The sequence below is a fragment of the Micrasema longulum genome, unplaced genomic scaffold (assembly GCF_059751315.1).
Source record: "Micrasema longulum isolate JH-2025_06_02 unplaced genomic scaffold, ASM5975131v1 h1tg000281l, whole genome shotgun sequence".
In the NCBI taxonomy this organism is placed as follows: domain Eukaryota; kingdom Metazoa; phylum Arthropoda; class Insecta; order Trichoptera; family Brachycentridae; genus Micrasema; species Micrasema longulum.
Genome location: NW_028277485.1, coordinates 231674 through 251471, shown reverse-complemented (window position 1 = coordinate 251471; position 19798 = coordinate 231674). Strand labels below are relative to the sequence as shown.

The 19798-nt window shown below is 32.9% G+C and overlaps 1 pseudogene across 1 annotated transcript; it reads right to left on the bottom strand.

The window, feature by feature from the left end:
* Window positions 1–11343: 11343 nt before the first annotated feature.
* LOC148282864 (guanine nucleotide-binding protein G(I)/G(S)/G(T) subunit beta-1 pseudogene) lies at window positions 11344–17039 on the bottom strand (annotated as a pseudogene). Its single transcript, XR_015822008.1, has one exon. The product of XR_015822008.1 is annotated as a guanine nucleotide-binding protein G(I)/G(S)/G(T) subunit beta-1 pseudogene (transcript).
* Window positions 17040–19798: the final 2759 nt, after the last annotated feature.

Genomic DNA, 19798 nt, shown 5'->3' with positions numbered 1-19798 from the left:
TGGAAATCATCACAAAAATTCACTTCATAGTAAATAAGGCTTTGTGGGATGTGTTTCAAAACTTTTATAATATTAACTGTCAAACCATTAATTATTCCATTCACACCAGTTGTTTAGTAAATTTTACTCCACAACCTGTCTGAATGGAATCATACATCATGTATTTTTTTATCAGCGTAGTTTAAAAAACCAAAAAAAATAACAAGAACCGTGTAAAAAAGGGTTTGGTTGAGCTTCTTTGATGGCGCCATGTATATAACATTTGAGTATGGCCCTTCTCAAGGTACTAATCCTCAATCTTCATATTGTATTCCTTAGCTAGATAAAGTACAGCATTGGAAAATACAGTATTAGGATTCTGGTAATTATATCCATCCCACCAAAGTGTGATCCAACATTCCTTATCTAACATCGCCTGCGTAGAACCCCTTTGAGACGCCTCAATTTTTACGCCTTGTTCTCTCCCAGCCATTATTAGATCAAAGAGCAGCCCGGAACTGAAGACTAAGAAGGACCAGTCAAAATTAGTGAATCCCGTCGTGGAAAAGAAGCCCGAGCTACCCAAGAAGCTACAGACACCGAAGAAATCGACTCGCCAGATCCAAGCCAAGGCAATGGAAGCAATGCTGAAGACAGCCGGTACAAAGGACACTCCGAACACTACTCTAGTGGAACGGAAAGCCTGTTGACTACTGCCAACAGGCCGGCTTCTCCTGAAGAGTTTAATATCCCTTCTGATCCCAACAGTTTAGATATATTTAATTGGAGAAAAATCCACTTTTGAAATATAAACCTTGTACATTATAAGCAAGGTAAATAATAAAGCAACTCCCATATAAAAAAAAAAAATATTTTAAAAAGTCCCTATGTAACTTATTTGATAAGAGATTAAACAGGCACGACTTATGTATAAAGGTTTAAAAATGCCTGAATGTATGAAGAATGAAAAGAGTTTGAATTAATTTAAAAAGAAATATTTCGTTTGCTTTAAGATGATATAAATATATATGTACTTAAAGTAAGTGTATAGTTATATTAGTTTATATATTAATTGTAATATAAGCTAATTTAAGAAATACAGAAAAATGACAACGCAACTAGGTCTTCTCCTGTTTTGTCAAACTATTGTACTTTTTTATTTCTCAAATTAAATATTGTGTACATTTAATTTGGTTCATGTGCTGTGTTTATATTTCTTTGGTTAATTTGCATCTTTAAACTGGCTCCACGTGGTGACCCATCTCTTACACTGAATGTAAGATATTTGGTTTTATCCACATTTAGCTTAAACAGATTGTCATCCAGCCAGTTTTTGACACTTCTAATGCCGCAATTAGCTTTTTGAAACACGAGTTCCAGTCACTAGCTTCAAACAAAACAACTGTGTCGTCTGCAGATCAGTTCGTCAGGTGATCAATGCATATCAGGTTGATCTGGTGATTCATACTTTTGTTTTGTCAATTTCATAGCTTGATGCATTGTGCGGTGCTCGATTCGGTTGTTGATTGATCTCGGTGGAGTTATTTATTTCAAACAAATATACGTAAAGCGGGAATTTGTGTTACGCTTATAAATTTTTACTTGATAACTTAATTTAGGGTTTATGGTAGTGGATTAATTATTTTGACTTCATATGTTCAAAATTATATTCATATTGTTTTGGTGGTTTAAGTGCATGTAGTGTGTTCTGGTTTTTTCACTGTACAAAATGGCTGATTTAAAAACCAAAAGAAGTGAAATTTGAAAAAATTCCAGTCCAGCCCAGTCCAAAAAAGCCCAGTTAAGGCGAAATGTGGATATTGCAGTAAAGTAAAGTTATGGGGGAGGCGCTACTGGAAATCTTGATCGCCACATTTAGGCATTTCGCTAGAAATAGTGACCTATGGTCAACGATAACGGTATCCAATAATTAATTAATGTTATGTAGACCATAATGTCCAATCGAGTATACTTGCTAACTCTGGAAAAGAGATTTCTGTTTCTGATACTCTTGCATCGAATTCATCCATCAAGCCCACTCCGTCTTCTTCCACCCGACTAATGTCATCAACACAACTGCCACATCACACATAATACAAACGTGTCATCAAGAAAAGATTACAAACTTTGTTGGAAGACAATTTTCTGTATCTCGATCTAAACAAATGAACAATTGGTTCGAGCTATAGTCAAGCAGTATTACCCATTTAATATTGTTAAACATGCTCCGTTTAAAAAGTGTGTGAACATGCCATGCCCAAACTACAATATGCCAAGCAGGAAAACCATTTCAAATAGCATCATTCCACTAATATATACAAGTGCTAAAGAAACGGTTTTTGCAAAGTTACAAAATGTTGACGCTGTAAATCTGACTATAGATGGATGGATATCAATAAATAACCATAGTTTAATTGCAATTACAGCTCATTTCATCGAAAAAAATTAAAGAGGCTGTTTCCCTTATTCCCACCTTTTAGGCTGTACAAATTTTAATGAGAGACATACGGCAGAAAATTTGGCATGCCATTTTTAAATGGCATGCAACAGGTTAATAAATGGGGTCTAACAGACAAAATTTCATGTTGTATCGAAAAATGCATCCAATATTGTTGCAGCCATAGGATTAACCGAGTAGCGGCACTTTCCGTGTTTTGCACACACTGTAAATTTAGCTGTTCAATCTGGAATAAATTCCATAAAACTACCAGTCAGTAAAGTCAAATCTACTGTAGAGTATTTTAAACGGAGTTCATCTGCTTTGTCGAAACTGCATTCAATGCAATCACAAATAGGGGTTCCTGAACTAAAATTAAAGCAATGCGTAGTAGTAGTAACCAGGTGGAATTCTACTTACGATATGGTTAACAGAATTCTAAAAATAAAAAATGCCATGTTGATGGTTTTAGCAGTAGAAAATCCACAGTTAAACTCCCTTTTGCAATCAAACTGGATTATATTGGAGAAATCACTAATTCCTTTGGAATTGTTTTATGATAACAGTGGAAATATCTGCTGAAAAAACAAAAACATTATCTTAAGTAATTATTTTTGTAAAGGCTTGGAATAATTTATATAAACTGAGCGATCCAGAAAACCTCACAGAGGTAGTCAATATGATATAAATTTTAACCATTGAAATAAACAATAGATTTAAGTCAGTAGAAATAGATGAACTATCCACATAGGCAACATTTCTTGATGACATGTAAAAAAATATGGGTTTTCTTCCCAAAGTAGATTTGAAGAAACTTCAAATAAAATTACTGCAAAAATAGAGAACTTCAATATGTCACAACCTACTCGATCACCCCCATCATCATTAAGTTACTTTTAGATGACCACCCCTGAAAGCGACAAATGCGAGTCTTTATTAGGGAGGCAGTACCTCGCATACACATACCGGCGTCCTTATTCTATGTAGATATTAAAAGGCCCCGGGAAAGGCCGCTAAGATTTCGTATGCGCGGTGTCACGTCAGTAACACTGCAAAAGAATGTTTTCAACAGTGGGATTAACAATAACCACAGAGCGTTGCCGTGTAATGTATCTGTCATGTACTTACATTAGTACATGTAATTCCATTTTCTGTAAAGCGTGGATTAGATTTATTTTTTTTAAACCTAATAAATATTTATATCTTACTGGTATAAGTAATTTATATAAAACTTCTAATGATTTAAGTAATTGTAAAACTATTGATCAAACTAGATACCTGTACATCAAATACATTATTTGTAACTTCCACTCATCCTAGTTGTGAAACGACTCTTTGATTAGTTGCAAAATTTTACAGTTATGCAATGTAAAAATATCTTACAATATTTATGATATTTATAAAAAACTTGGTTGTATATTTTGTCTAAACCATATATTGTAAATTTACTATGTAACTCGAAAAAAGTCAATATTACATTGAATAATACAGAAATGATAACAATAAAAAATAATTGTAAACTTTATACGTCCATTTCACAATTGTTTCCAACAAACAGTTTCTAGTTCAATTGAACACTTGTTGCCAGAAATTAAATGATGAAAGTAAAAAATAATGATACTAAGCAGTATATGATTTTACCGCCTTTACATTTGACAAATATTAACCTTGATGAATTGCAACATTCTTCAGATAGGCTTGGCAAAATTGAAGAAAACATTAACAATGTTTTGAATCACCTTTTATTAAGAAAACTCGTGACACATTTTATCATATCTGCGTTATACGTATTATATAATTGTGTAAGATCTAAATTTTCACAAACTATGTGTCATAAAAATAATTACATTGGCACAAATTCTGATGATTATAGTCCTCAGCGAGGAAATAATCAAAACCCATCAATTATAGTTAATCTAATAATGAGCATGATAAGCTGTTTTAAAACAAAGAGGCGGCATGAAAATCATGATCCTCATGAAATAATTATGGAAAATTTAACTCCAGATTTTGATGACAACAAATTGCGAATGAAAATTTGATTTTTATTAACACTCCTAAACCATTGCATAGGAGTGCAAGAACTACTACGAGTAATTCCAAATGAAAAAAAAATGGTTATTATTTTCACTCATGTTCCTAAATAATAATTTTAATTAATTGATTTTACTAGAAATTAAGAAATTTGTATGTCTAAATTTTAACACGTACGCTTAATTGTAATAACGTATTGTCAAATATTTTAATTATTAATTATAAAACTATGTTGTATTATAATTTTTGTATTAAGAAGAAGATTTCGTAAAGCCAACTATGATGTAATCAATGAGCAATTAACAAATATAAACTGGGCTCAACTTTTTGCTGGTTTAACTGTAGAGGATACAGTTACTAGTTTTTATGATTTGCTTAGGAGAGTAATAAATACGCATATTCCTCTTGATACAAGAATCCAAAAGCAATTCTATCCCATTTGGTTCAGTGATGTTCTTTTGAAATTAATCAAGGAAAAGAATAAGGCTCACTCGAAATGGAAAAAATATGCTAATCCGCTTGATTATGACGAATTTGCATTGTTGCGTAAACGACAAAAGTTATTACAAGAAGATTGCTTCCAAAAGTACATTAGATCGCTGCAAGACAACGTAAAAAAGAATCCAAAACAGCTATGGTCCTATATAAAAGCTCGTCGTGGTATTTCTACTTACCCCAAATATTTTGAATATAAAGATACAAAATGTGAGGAAAGTCAGTCAATTTGTCTTGGATTTAATGACTTTTTCAGTTCTGTTTTTAGCAAACCTGCTGACATATATCCCGTAACCAATCTCGACCCACCATACTGCAATGATGATGGAGTAATTAACAATATCCAAACTACGGAAAGTGAGGTCTGTAAACTTTTGTCCATGTTGGATGCTAACGGGGGTGCTGGTAGTGATGGAGTGCCTCCATATTTTATTGTAAAATGCGCGAAATCACTATGTTCCCCTTTAAATCTAATATTTAATATTTCTCTCAAGCAGGGATATTTCCCTCTCAAATGGAAAGAGGCTCATATTCTACCTATCCATAAAAAAGGTTCTAAAATTAAAATTATTAACTACAGGGGTATTTCCATTCTTAATACGTTTAGTAAGGTATTCGAAAAAATTGTTTATAAAAGCATTTGTCCCATTATTGTTAAAGGAATTCCTCCACATCAGCACGGTTTTCTCAAAGGCAAATCAACCGCGTCTAACTTAATTGAGTTTACGAACTTTGTACTTCGTTGTATGGATAAATGTGAACAGGTGGATGTGGTCTACACTGATTTTGAAAAGGCATTCGATCGTGTGGATCATATCATCCTTCTGAGAAAAATTCTTAACCTTGGAATACGAGGTGACGTATATCGATGGATATCATCCTACGTAAGCAACAGGAGCCAAGCTGTCGTACTCGGAGGTTTTCGATCCAATTTTATAGATATTACATCGGGAGTTCCTCAAGGTTCACACATAGGTCCTTTGCTCTATAATGCTTACCTTTATGATATATATGCAGTCATCCATAATTCAAATTTCTTGATGTATGCTGAAGATAAAAAAATATATCTGAATATTAAAGATACTAGTGACTGCCATAATCTCCAAGACGATCTTCACCGATTAACAGATTACTATGAAAAAAATTTCATAAATGTAAATGTCTCAAAATGTTTACTCATTTCTTTTTCACGTAGCTCCAAACCTATTTCACATCAATATTTTTTAAGTAATCAAGCTATACAACGAGTTTAAAGTGTTCGTGATCTTGGTGTGATTCTAGATAAAAAACTTACGTATGAAAACCACATCGAAAATATAGTGAACCGGGCACACAGAAACTTAGGTTTTGTTATCCGCACTTGCCAAGTTTTTAATGATATTGGTAGTATCAAATTAATTTATTTCGCTTACGTTCGTAGTCTCCTTGAATATGCCTCCTCTGTGTGGTCTCCCCAGTATTCCATACACAAGATAAGGCTTGAAAATATTCAGAAAACATTTTTGAGACATCTCAATTGGAGATCCAGATTTACGGACCTTAACTATAAAACTTCTTGTCATATACATAATATACTTAGTCTTGAGGATCGTCGTTTGTTATTAGATATGGGGATTTTACATGACATTCTTAATGGACGTCTTGATAGTCCTGTTCTGGTTTCTGAGTTGGCCCTTAACGTACCTGGCTACCGCACCCGTCACACGAATCTATCTCTTTTCCATGTACCCACAGTTCGCACCAACTATGCACAGAACTCTCCTCTGATTCGCTTGACGCGTAATTATAATTTATTTTTCAATAACATAGACATATTTAACTGCAGTAAACTCACTTTTAAACCAAAATTAAAAAACTATTATTGGAAAAAAATTATGTTTCGTTATAAAAAAAAATATATATATTTTTACATTATAATTTTAAATTGTTTCTATTTACTCATATCAAATACACACTTACCCTGTCCTTAAACCTACCCTCACACCCATATACAATCACACACATATTCACATACCTACCAAAACCACACTCCACTTTTTTACACACGCATCCTCACAAAAAAAAAAAACTCGCACACATGCACTTCTAAGAATTATATCTAACTGAACTGGATTTTTATAATTGTATTTATGTGGAAAACTGATTTGGCTTTATTTTATGTTTTTTTTATAATGTTGTGTATATTTTTTTGTATTGCTGTTGTTTTTCTTAATAAACAAAAATTAAATTAATTTTTAATTCTTTCATTATTTAGAGTATTATTTCGCAATGTAAGGGATACTTACCTTTCTATTTAAAATGTTTGAATTTTAATTACCTTTTAATGTCCTATTTTTGTTTGAAATTACAATTTAAATCTCCGCATTAGGGTGTAATGTATCTGTCATGTACTTACATAGTACATATTGTATTTAGTTAGCTGGTGGTAGAAATAACACACCCCACAGAATGTAATATACCCATAGATCAAATGCATTTAGCGATTAGCCGTCTGGTAAACTCTCTCAGGGACCAAGTCTAATCTTTTAAGCAATACAGAAATCATGTATTTTTATTTAAATGAATCGCTTAATGCTATTCAATTGAAAACCATATGGTTCAGCTGCGCGAGAAATAGAATTTCGAGTGAATCTCAGGATATCATGTGGGAAGAATATTTAGTATTTTTTATATTAACATACCCCTCCATAGGACCAAAACTAGCATTATATAAATCCATACGCAGTCCTTTGGGAAACAATTAGAGACATAATCTTACGCTAGTACGACATAATACTTAGTTAAATATTGTAGCTTTCAAGTGTAGTAGAATTGCTTTTTGTAATATCTTTTGAATAATAAATTAATATACAAAATCTTTGTGTCTTGTCAATTGATCTGGTGGACTTCGAATAATCATTCTCTGTGTGCGACCACATCGGCACATAATAGTCGCTTGAAACCTGATAAAGCCGAGAAAGCGCTGTTTTTTAATAGTAATATTTAAATAGTTAAAAAACAGTTAAATTTTTTTTTTAGTTTACTTCTTTCATTCATAGTTGATTTTATAAGATATAAACATTGAACATGATTTTGGTTTCGTCTGTATAGTAAAGGACATCAAGTAAAAATTGGAAATCGTTATCCTAGTAATGTAAAAATGTGGAAAAAATGGTTGAACGCATTTGAACATTATGAAAAGAGATGTTAAAAAAAAATCAACCCACTATACTTTTTCCGTAGATCTTGTTCAGTACACAATACTAAATTTGATGATATAGACTACAAATATACTATCAGCACTGAAATTAACACTTATTAAGCTTGACAAGTACTTCAATACTAAAATAGTTTATTCTTTGAATGTTAATATTATTGTTTATATTTTAATTATATTTCTGTACTATTGTTACTAAGTTTAATTTGTGGAAACCTATTATTGTTTCTGAGCCTACGCAATATTTCCTTAACTATAAATATGTAGAACTGTTGGTTTTCTAAATAAATAATAAATAAAATTACTAAAAAATTGCTGTTTGAAAACCTACCTTATTTATTTGTGAAATTTATTGCATTTACAAAATGGTAACTGACCTTGAGTGCTGAACAGTCTTCACACTTGCAAGAATCTACTACTTCCTGGACTTCATCGCAAATCAACGTCACTGAGTATGCTTTGGTTCTAACTTTATGTTTTGGGGTGACTCGACCTTTTACAATGCAAATATCACCCGCCCGTTTTACTTGAATGTAGCCTAAGGCATTGTCTCTGTAATTTTCCCTAGCTGATATGTTGATAAGTAAATCACATTTAATTTTTTAAAAACGCATTAACATGCTCTCGTGCAACAGAGATGTTTACAAGCAATGGTATTTTATGGGTTATGTTGTGTCAAAGTCACGTTACTTCTTTTTTGCATTAAATGTATGCAAAACAATATATTTATGGTACATGCAAATAACACAATTATTTAAATGAATACATTCTGAAAGCAAACACTATATATTTGCTTACCTTCCGGCCTTTACATTTCTATACTTAGAACTTAAAAAGTACTCCTAAATTCTCATTCACAGAATTTATAGGAATCTGAATCAAAGTCAGCACATTTGCCTATCATGAAGAGGTCTCGGGTTCCATTCCCGACATGGTTGACATGAAATATTTATTTAAAATTGTGATTTTACACTAAAATATTTGAAGCGTAAGACTGATCATCATGCGCGGTCCATTCATAAATTGCATGGAACCATTGGTTCCCCTAAATTTAGACAAATAATGTTGAAAGCAGCCAGTCCACAATTTCGAAAAAATTAGATATTGGTGTTATCTGGTGCAGTAAGAAGTATGTTCTGCTAAAAATAGCCAGACCGTTTTCATACAAAAAACTGTAAAAATCACCTCATGAAAATAGTGCTGATCACAAAAACGGAATTTCTCACTTTGCAAAAAACACCCACTGGACTAGAAAAATCTTACGGTACTTTAAAATTCATTTACACTGTTCAAATACATAAGATTCTTGTTTGTAATACCAAAAAAACTGATGTATTCATTGTTAATCATTTGTCAAAGTCTAAAACATTCCAACTGTTGTGTAGATTTGAAAATTCACTCTTCTCACAAAGGTGCTATTATCTCAGTTTCACTTTTCTATGGCTGGCTGCTTTCTGCATAACTACGTTCAATTATCAGTCTTAGTACATTGAGATTACTATAATCAAACAATGTAATAATAATTTTACTAATAATTGTGATAAATTGCGGAGTAGTTTTACTATCGCCTAGTAAAAACAATGATAAAAAGAAACGTAACCACCAAAACACATCCATTCATCAACGCTGTCATGCGCGCGATGACTAAAATTCTCACTCGGCTGCGGAAGCAATCGAAACATAGATAATTTTTTTTTCATACATTTTACACAGATATGATTTTGGCACTGAAAATAATATCATAATTATTATTTTGTGATGGAGTAGGAATACAAAATAAAATGCAGAATTGAATTCAAACATTTCATCAATATAATGTTTATTTGGTATAAGAAAAAAGTTTATTATTGACTACATACGAGTATATTGATTTTTTGAGTTAAAATAATGACCAATTCTTTTTGTTGACAAGTCATGTTTTTTCACAAGATATTATCTATTTTGGTTTCACTGCATTTTTGACAAATATAACACCACAAAATACTTCGCAGTTAGTATAGTATATATTATAGTGAGGTTGGTTATTGCAATTTATTACTAGATATGTAAAATTATTGTTATTATTTCTAATCATATGTGGATAGTATTTAGTTTGTTTTTAATTTATTAAGGGCAGTGTATATTATTATGTACCAATTACTTATATATTAATTGCTTCCTTAATCAAAAACCCCACTGCACACCCCTGCTGATCATCTTACCTTCATGTAACAAGAATGATTAAGATAAGCTGCACCGGTATACCAATGCAGTGCCCTATACACCATTGGGTGTGGAAAGGGAATGATGATGATAAATTCTTATTTACTAATTAAATGAAATTACAGTGTAAAAAAATCTGTTTGTTTTTTGGGTGAGTTTTAGCTCGGGATAAACAAAATAATGTTTCTGATTGTGTAAGAATATGTAAAAAGTCTTCATTCAGATTAAGAAATTGCGATAACTTATGATTTGTTAGTAAAAGGAAAAAATTAAACAATTTTATTTTAAAGAATTTATTAGTAGTGGTTATACATCGCTAGCAAAAGACAAAAGCATTTATAAATCTAAATTCAAATATTTTTACGCTCATCTTAAGTAATAAAACAATAATAAAGGTAGATATAATGTATATCTTGTCTGCCAATCCATCACAGTGAAGTAATTTGTTAGACCCATGAGTTCAGCAAGATGAAATAGGATTTTTCTAAAGCATACGAAAAGTCCTGCATAGAAATAAGCGAGGGTGCTTGTAGCAAACCTTTCCCAAATGAAAACAACCACAAGAAGTGATAAGTCTTCTATAGACAGTGCTTTAAGAAATATATGGTTTTGAAGCAATAACACAATAATAAATATTTCGCACAAAATATTTCGCAACATAAAATTTAATCAAATTAATACCAATAATTCTTAACCACCCACATTATGAAAGGACCATATATTAGGTTGGCTAAGAAATAATTGTTAATAACAGGATTTATAAAAACAATATTTGAATAAGTCATAATAACCTCGATTAAAACCTTCAATACAAATATTGAATAACATTTAGTAAAACCTTCAACTTTGTTTCGGTAGTCAGATGGCAGAAGGGACCATCTGTAATTTTAAAAAATGTTAAGGAGAGCTGAAATACGCCTCAATTTCAAGACTTTAATCCACAAACTAAAATATTTTAGTGTTGCTTTTCAATAATAAATTACCATTCTAAATGACGCTGTTTTTTTTTTTTTGCTGCTTGTGTTTACTGAAATATTCATTAAAACTTTTGAAAACTAAAACATAGACAAAAATACAGATGGTCCCTTCTGCCACCTGACTACCGGTTTTATTATTGCTGTAAAAGATTTTTATGACATATTCAAATCTTCGAAAGGTATCGCAACGCATTTACACATCCATATATATTTTAGATATATCGCACAATAAAATGTTACCAGTAGTAGATAATTTTACAATACATGTATAAGTATGCAAAAGTAGAAATAAAGTGGAGAAATATGTCAACATACGTCGACTGTATAATTATAATCAATTTGGAGCTTATACATACATTTCCATGTTATACCTAAAACCTTTATGCTGTAAAGACACAATCTAGACACCCATTACGCACAACTTACTCTAGAATATTTTTTTATGCTATATTTAATCAATCTACTAGTTAGATATAATATTTTATTCTAAAATCAAATACTTGTTTTGTTTGTACTATTTTATTGTTTTTGTTGAATCACCGTATTTGGTAAATTTCATGCTAAAAAGCAAGAAAACGTACATCCGTAGAGGAATAAACATAGTTTTACTTAGGGCATATTAAAAATGCGTAAAAAAGGTTTGTTTTGGAGTATATTATATTTCATAAAAGATTTAGAAATTGTGAGGCTATATTGTATTTTATTAATAGCTGTGTTCTTTCAATGGTCCATAGACAAACTTCTGCCAAGATTTAGAAATGTGTATAATATTGTGATCTTAGAGACTACATGAGTTACACAATACATGAAATGCCAGGCTTAATAACTATCACCACATAAATGCTCCAGCACAACAAATCATATTGTATATAATATAACCTTAAGTCAGAGATTCACCCGGGACATGACTGGATTAAAATAACCTACGTAATAAAAAGCCAATTTTATAATGGTCATTTGATATTAACAAACTTGAATAGGGCATCATCTTGTATAGAAACATGACCCTGTGTGTTTAGTGGTATCCAACAAAATCATATAGATACAGTTGATATTTGTAGATCATAGCACTAAACCTTTGAAAGTCACGCCCAGGTTTAATGATTATAAATTATCTGGGCACACTCATTCTGAAATCTTAACAAGTCAATACATTTAATGACGGGTTCTGATTTATGGTTTCTTTTTGGAATATTATTTATTTTTATTACTTATTCTACATTACCCCATGAAACAAGTACACAAGCGTCCTGAAAATGGTCCAGATATATGGAAAATGCAAATTTCATGGGACCGATAAAAGCAGTACCTAGTACCTATCGTACATTTCTTCAAAATGTACTGTACTGTAAAATGTAAATAAAGTGTTCTGCACACTACACTAATCTGACGAACTGTTCATAAATAAGGAGCCGAGTACAAGAGGGGCGTAAATGATACATTTTAGGAATTCTCTGTAAATCTAAAAATGAAAGAAATGAAAGAGATACATTCCAAGCATGCTAACTTCTATAGTTTTTCCAATTTAAACATGATAAATAATGTATTCCTGGTATAACAGAACACCCTAAAATCACCACGCTCCTTCCAATGACGTATAATTAAATAGACACGTACAAGCATGAAAAAAATGGAATTTCTATTTGTGGGTAATTGCCTTCCGTGACTTAATTCTCTGTGACAGTAGAAATATGCCGTTGTGTGGGATGAAAATTATTTACTTTCAATAAGGATGTTCGGTGGTTTTTTGTATTTTTTTTATCTGTTAATAGACTATGAGACAATGCCAAAAAAATATTTTTTTAAATTTTTATGTATTGTATTATCAGCGCAACGATTTTTTAAAGTTTTGTATTTCTGAAACTACTCCGCGTGTGATGTCTCAAGTTCTCTTCCACTTCTCGGTCAGTTCTGCCGATTGGTTGGTTGTCGTTCAAAGTAGTTGGTTTTTTAAAATGTTTTATTATTTTTTTGTACATTTTCAAGAAACTTTGCCTTGCAATTTAATGTACTAATTTTTACCGCGCGTAAGAAATCATTTTTGTTTCCAATGGCTGAAGTTTATCAATGAAACTGTCTAAAGCAGAACACATATACTGCTGTATTCGTTAATCCAATCCAGTTTATTGAATGTACAAATTTATTAAATTTCATAATATCTAATACATTTTTTTAGTGTCATGCCTATGGTAACAAAATACACAGAAATATGAAATTAGGACACGCACATATTATATATCTTGCTCACATAAATGTTTGCATGTATATTGTGATTTGCTACCTTTTATTGTGAATTATTGACGACACTCCAATATGTGCTAAATATGAATAGGTAGGCAATAACGTGTCTATTTGTTATAAGTCAGTGGCTTTCTTTACTTAGCTCCTCAATACAATATATCTACAAATTTTAACAAGATAAAACAATAAACCTGTGATTAAATATGATGTCAAATACGAAAGTTGATTTAATTTGATGAGTAATCAGCATTTATTTAATCATTGGTATGCACTGGGAAATAAAAACGTGAGAATAAGTAAAGGTCGAATTTTGAACTGGTTTGGCAGTGATGGATAAATACTTATTTTTTAAGATACTAGTTGATTTGATCTATCGATTTGGTTTGGAAAGAGTCTCAGAAGAATATTATACAATAATATAAAAATTGGGACTTAATTTAAATTCTTACGATTATTTTTCTTAATTTCATTTATATAATGCTGCTTAATAACCCACAGTTTAACTGTTAGAACATTCAATAAAAATATTAAAATAAAAACCTTAACATAAATATTATAAATACGTATACTTAACTTAATTACATACTATTAAATGAATCTCAAAAGTTCCATTTGTCTACTCAAATAAGTCTGTTACGGTGTTGGCTTAGTACTATTTATTGATATTCCTAATTAATTACTTTACTAATATAAGTATTATGTATTGTAAGTATGTATATTATGATATAAACTGACAAAAGTGGTTTGTATTGTAAATTTAATACTTGTGGAAGCATTTCGTTTCAGTTTCCAGCAATGTTACGAAAATTCACATTTAAGGTCGAGCAAACCTACAATAGTAAGCAAAGCGATAAGAACATCGGTAAGAATAAAGCTTTCATGAAAAATGTTCTGGGTACTTTTAGAATCATGATATTATAAAATGAATAGAAATATAATGAAGTGAGTCAGTCATTAATTAATCCAGCAGCTGTGTTAAATTAAATTAAATATAAATATATTTTTAATGAATAAATAAATTATGAACACATACTTAGTTAAAATAATAAATACTATTTTTACCCTTTGACGATTTGAATATTGGCCACCACACATGTCTAAATAATAGTTGGCTAAGTACAACGTCACTGCCTACTGTAGACAACATTTAATAATGTTGTTCGTGAAACCAACTAAATCAATGTCATAACAACTAAAGTGAAGAACAATTTATTTTTATTCAACTCTTATTTTAACAGCTAGAGGCAAATATTAATTGCATAATAAAAAGAATTTAAATGTCTATTTGAAAGCAGAAGCGTAGAATCAGGGAGCAGAAATACTTTTTGTTAGATCCAGGAAATAAAGACAATCCTAAAATGTTTAAGATAATACGCATCTTAAATGACTAGATTTAGAACCAATTATTCATAAGGATACTTAACATTCTATCAAATGTACGTATAAAAAAAATAGTGTAATCTTTATGTTAAAATTTAAAACATTGTTTCAAATCAAAAGTTAATAGTAGTTTATTCCCGGCTTCTATTATGTTGATCACATTTTAAAATCTGCCTCAGGTCACACGGACAAAACATGAATAAAAAATTTATAAAATTTATGTTTACAAACAATATTTCACAATGATTTATGAGGGTAGTAAGACCTAGAATTTAGGAAGGGTATAAAACTCTTAATTTCACCTAGTCAATGAAGCAGTCAGACTTAATTAGAAGCCTAGACGTAAAATACATTTTGTACAATTGAGAAACATTACTTCACGCCTTATAAGGAGTGGTGCACTCCATTATAACTTCCAACGGTTCATTTAACTACAGCCGGTAGTTCTTTTATCTAATTTTTCATAATAAGATTACACTTTTAAAAATTCACAAAGCGAGAAGTGAAAACAAAGATGCGTACAATTTATCAATATCGCACTAATTCCAGATGCGCAAGAACGAGTCCCACGATCCGGTAGCTATCGCCATCCCATCATCGGTCACACCGAGGCAGGACACACGGTTGTCGTGGCCCGCTAGGATGCCGGCTCTTTCCGTCTTCATGGAGTCCCACACGTTGCAGTTGAAGTCGTCGTAGCCGGCCAGCAGCAGCCGGCCGCTCTTACTGAAGGCCACGCTAGTGATTCCGCAGATAATGTTGTCATGGGAGTAAAGCGCCAGCTCCTGGTCCGAGCGGATGTCGAACAGGCGGCAAGTGGCGTCGTCGGAGCCCGTGGCGAAGGAGTAGCCGCTCGGGAAGAAGGTGATGGCGTTGATGTCGGACTCGTGTCCCGGGAAAGTCTGCTTGCAGACGCCCTCGCGGATGTCCCACAGCTTGGCGGAAGCGTCACAGGCGGCGGAAACGAAGGTGCGCATGTCGGGCGCCAAGGATAGCGACATGACGTCACCTGTGTGGCCCGCGAACGACGTGCACTGCTGGCCCGTCTCGATGTCCCACAGCGCGCACGACATGTCGCCCGAGCTGGTCACGATCTGGTTGTCGTCCAGGAAGCGACAGCACGACAGGTAGCCCGTGTGGCCGGGCAGCTCGCGCGACACGCGAACGTTGCCCTCGCGCGTCTTCAGGCTGTAGATGGAGCAGATGTTGTCCAGCCCGCCGCACGCTACGAAGGCGCCCGACGCGGCGTAGGCGCACGTCATGACCCACGACGAGCGCAGCGGGATGGCGTGCACCTTGTTGGTGGTGTGGCTATCCCACACGATGAGCTTGCCGTCCTGCGAGGCGGACACGAGATTGCGCGAGTCCGTGCCCCAGTGCATGGCGTAGATCTTGGCCAGGTGTCCGCGCAGCGTGCGCCGCGTGCGCATCTGGATGCGGCCCACGGGCTCCAGCCCGCTGGTGGCCTGCGCCAGGTTGGTGTCGCACGCCGCTTTCCGCGCATCCCTGATGCCGTTCTTCAGGGACTCCGCCTCTTGCCGTAGACTGTCGAATTCGTTCATCTCGATGCTTGATATTCGATTATACGACTGCTACGAGCCTAACTATGACTAAACTTATGTAGACTATCGAGCTAAGAACTTAGCACTGAATTTCATCACGAGTGTCCACCATTTTGCCGGAATTTCTAGAGACAAATTCACTTGGTACTGAACTAGTGGTTTTCGTGTAGGAATGGAATATTCTCTAATAAGTTCAAAAGTAGCGTTATAAAGGCGTTGTGAATTTTATGTTTCCAGAAAAGACTAAAAAGTATATCGATTTTGGTACATAACATGAACGATACAAGATGGAGTAAGTACGCGCGAAACCGGACCGAGTAGCGACACAACTGGACTTAGACTTAGACTGAGAACGAAATACAATTAGAAGAATTACAACGCACAAGAAGATATTTAGAGATCATTTCTACTGAACACAACAATTGATAAAAAATCGTCACTGATCAAAAATGTACAAAATTGAAAAAAATAGTGACTGAAGACGGCCCTAGCAGGGCTTCGAAATTTTTAGGGGTTACCAATGTCAGAAGTCAGAATACAAGAACTCCAGGTTTTCGGGTTGTGTCAAAATACCAACGTTAAATAAATAACGATAAATTTATCTAGGTAGGTACTCAAAAAATATATAAAATAACAATGTTCTTTTCATTACAAAATGATAAAATAAAATATTTTTTTACCCGATAAAAAATTGTTGTAAAGTTAATTATTGTCATAGTGTATAAATCGGTTTGCTTCAGGATATAGAAAAATAAGTTTAGGGCCATTTTTAAATACTAGAAGGCAACAGCCGCTGGCTGTCATGATAGGGAATTCGGCCCTTCGGACCTCATGTATTCGGCCTTCCGGGCCTCTGTTGGTTAGGATCTTGAGCACCTTGAAATATTACCCATTTGGGCATTACAATTGTATTTTTTGTTCAGAGAAATCTAATTGAGATAAAGAAGAATTTGTCACTCAGAAAAATGCCACTGAAACCGCAAAACATGTACAGATATAATAGGTATATTCAATATCTCCACAATTTTTTTTATTTGTAAGCGATTTACATTTAACAGCCGAGAATCTGTAATTTAAAATAAGAAATAACAGTAAGCAATCGCTGACTATTACGTGAACTACCAACTCATCGGGCTTCATATAATCAGCCCTGCCTGCCTGAATGAATTTGTTCCAAAAAGCTTTGGCTAATTAGGATCTTGGATACGCTGTATAAGTTATCCGTATGACAAAAAAATATTTTTTTATAAATAATGAATCGATTTGTAAAGCACCCTTATGGGATTACATTACGAAAATAGCGCCTAGATACGTTATCCATAATAATAATATTTTTAAAAAAAACACGTAGGGCCTTATTTAAAGACTAAGTATCAAATTATGCATAGGCATAGTGGTAGAATAAGGATGGTATAGTAAAAATTATTAAACCACATATAAAGTTATACTCGGTATAAAGCTGTGATAGCGATCATAAACCATATCTCCATTAATCGATCCAGAAAACCCATTGGGGCAAAATATTTTATTAATAATGTAGCTATTGAACAAGTCCAAGACCTAGGTGCTACTTTTGATACTAAGTTAACTTTCTCACATCACTGAAATTATCTCCAATCTATGCAAATGTTAGGTTTGGTTATAGGTATCACTCAGCATTTTCAAAATATTGAAACAATCGTAACATTATTTTGTACTATTGTAAGATGACAGCTAGAGTACTGGTTGTTTAATTAAAGCTAGCGCGTTCGCAAAACTCGTTGATGTTGATTTAAAAAAAAGGTTTTATTAAATTTTAACCGAATGTGCTATCTTTACTGTTTATCAATAAGTGTGTACACATATTTTATTCAATATAATTTGTACCTCTGCATTTTAATTACACTGTATTAATTATTATTATAATGAACACAAAAGATTAAATAAAAACATGATAGTTTAAAAATAAATAAGACATTTTCTTAAGCGATTGTTTTTTTTCACGCTCTAATCCAAAAGAAAATAATACATTTATAATAATATAAAGATTTTTTAAATCAATATTCTGTACAATCAAAATGTTTTTGTGTAAGTTTTACGAAAGCGCCAGCACTAGATAATCGACCTATACATGATTTGATTAAATGAAAATAAATATTTATAAACCAGTGTTTTTAATACAGACATTTTTTTAAAAATGAATAAAAAATGAACACTAAGCCTTTATTTTGAGGCTAGTCAGCAGGTGGGATAGAGGGGATATGGAAGGAGGTAATGAAAAATACACCACAACACTCCACTTGAGAAAAAATCATTCTTAGATTTTTTATCTTCCAACTGGCGGAGATCGAGCCCGCGACCCGCCGGTTTCACAGTTAACCGTCTAACCAGCTGCGCCGCGGTGCCTGTCTACATCGAATACATATTGTTATATTTTTACTATTAAGAATCGCAGTGAAATTCAGACGAACGCAGAAGCATCCTGTGTATATTTTGTTACCATGTCATTGGCAACTAACAAAGCAATAGTTGTCTATGTCACATTTGCATAAGAGCCCATATGCGTATGCCGTGCGATGTCATACCATGGCCTATTCACAGATACTACAAAATGCGTTTGTGTAAGTATTGCGAACGCGCCAGCTTTAAAAAATTCACCAGTATGTATCTGCTGTTTGGAGTCCTGCTTATTACTGCAACTCGTATGCTCTCGAACGAATACAAAGAAAATGTTAAAGATGCATTCATTTTAAATTAGGCCCACCTGTGTCAGAAATAAATTACCAATCCCTGATGACTAATTTCAATTTACTGTTACTGTTAAGCAGGACAGTAAATGATCTCTTGTTTATTTATAAATTAATAAATAATAAAATAGATTGCCCAGAACGGTTAACTTTAAGAAAGTATCGTATTCCACATAGACCAACAGGACTGAGTTTTTTGTTTTACAGTCATTATCATGGTACTAATTATGTATTAAATTCACCACTAATTATGTGTTAAATTCACCTTCAGCAATTTGCAAATCAATACAGTGATGATTTGGATTTATTTTATACCACGCCGCTGATGATTAAGTTCTGTGTTTTGAAAAAGAATATATAGTTGAAAATTCAAGGAACTTAGTTCTTTACTTTTGTTTTAATTCTTCACTCTTGTGTTTTCAATCATTTTTTAAATTTAAATTTGTAAAGTATTAACATTTATAAAAACCATGATGTAGGTTAGCTTTTTAATTTTTCTTTTTAAGCACTTTTTTATTTGTTTTTATTCTCTTCCTTTTTTTAAGGCTGCTATTTTATTTAGTCTACCT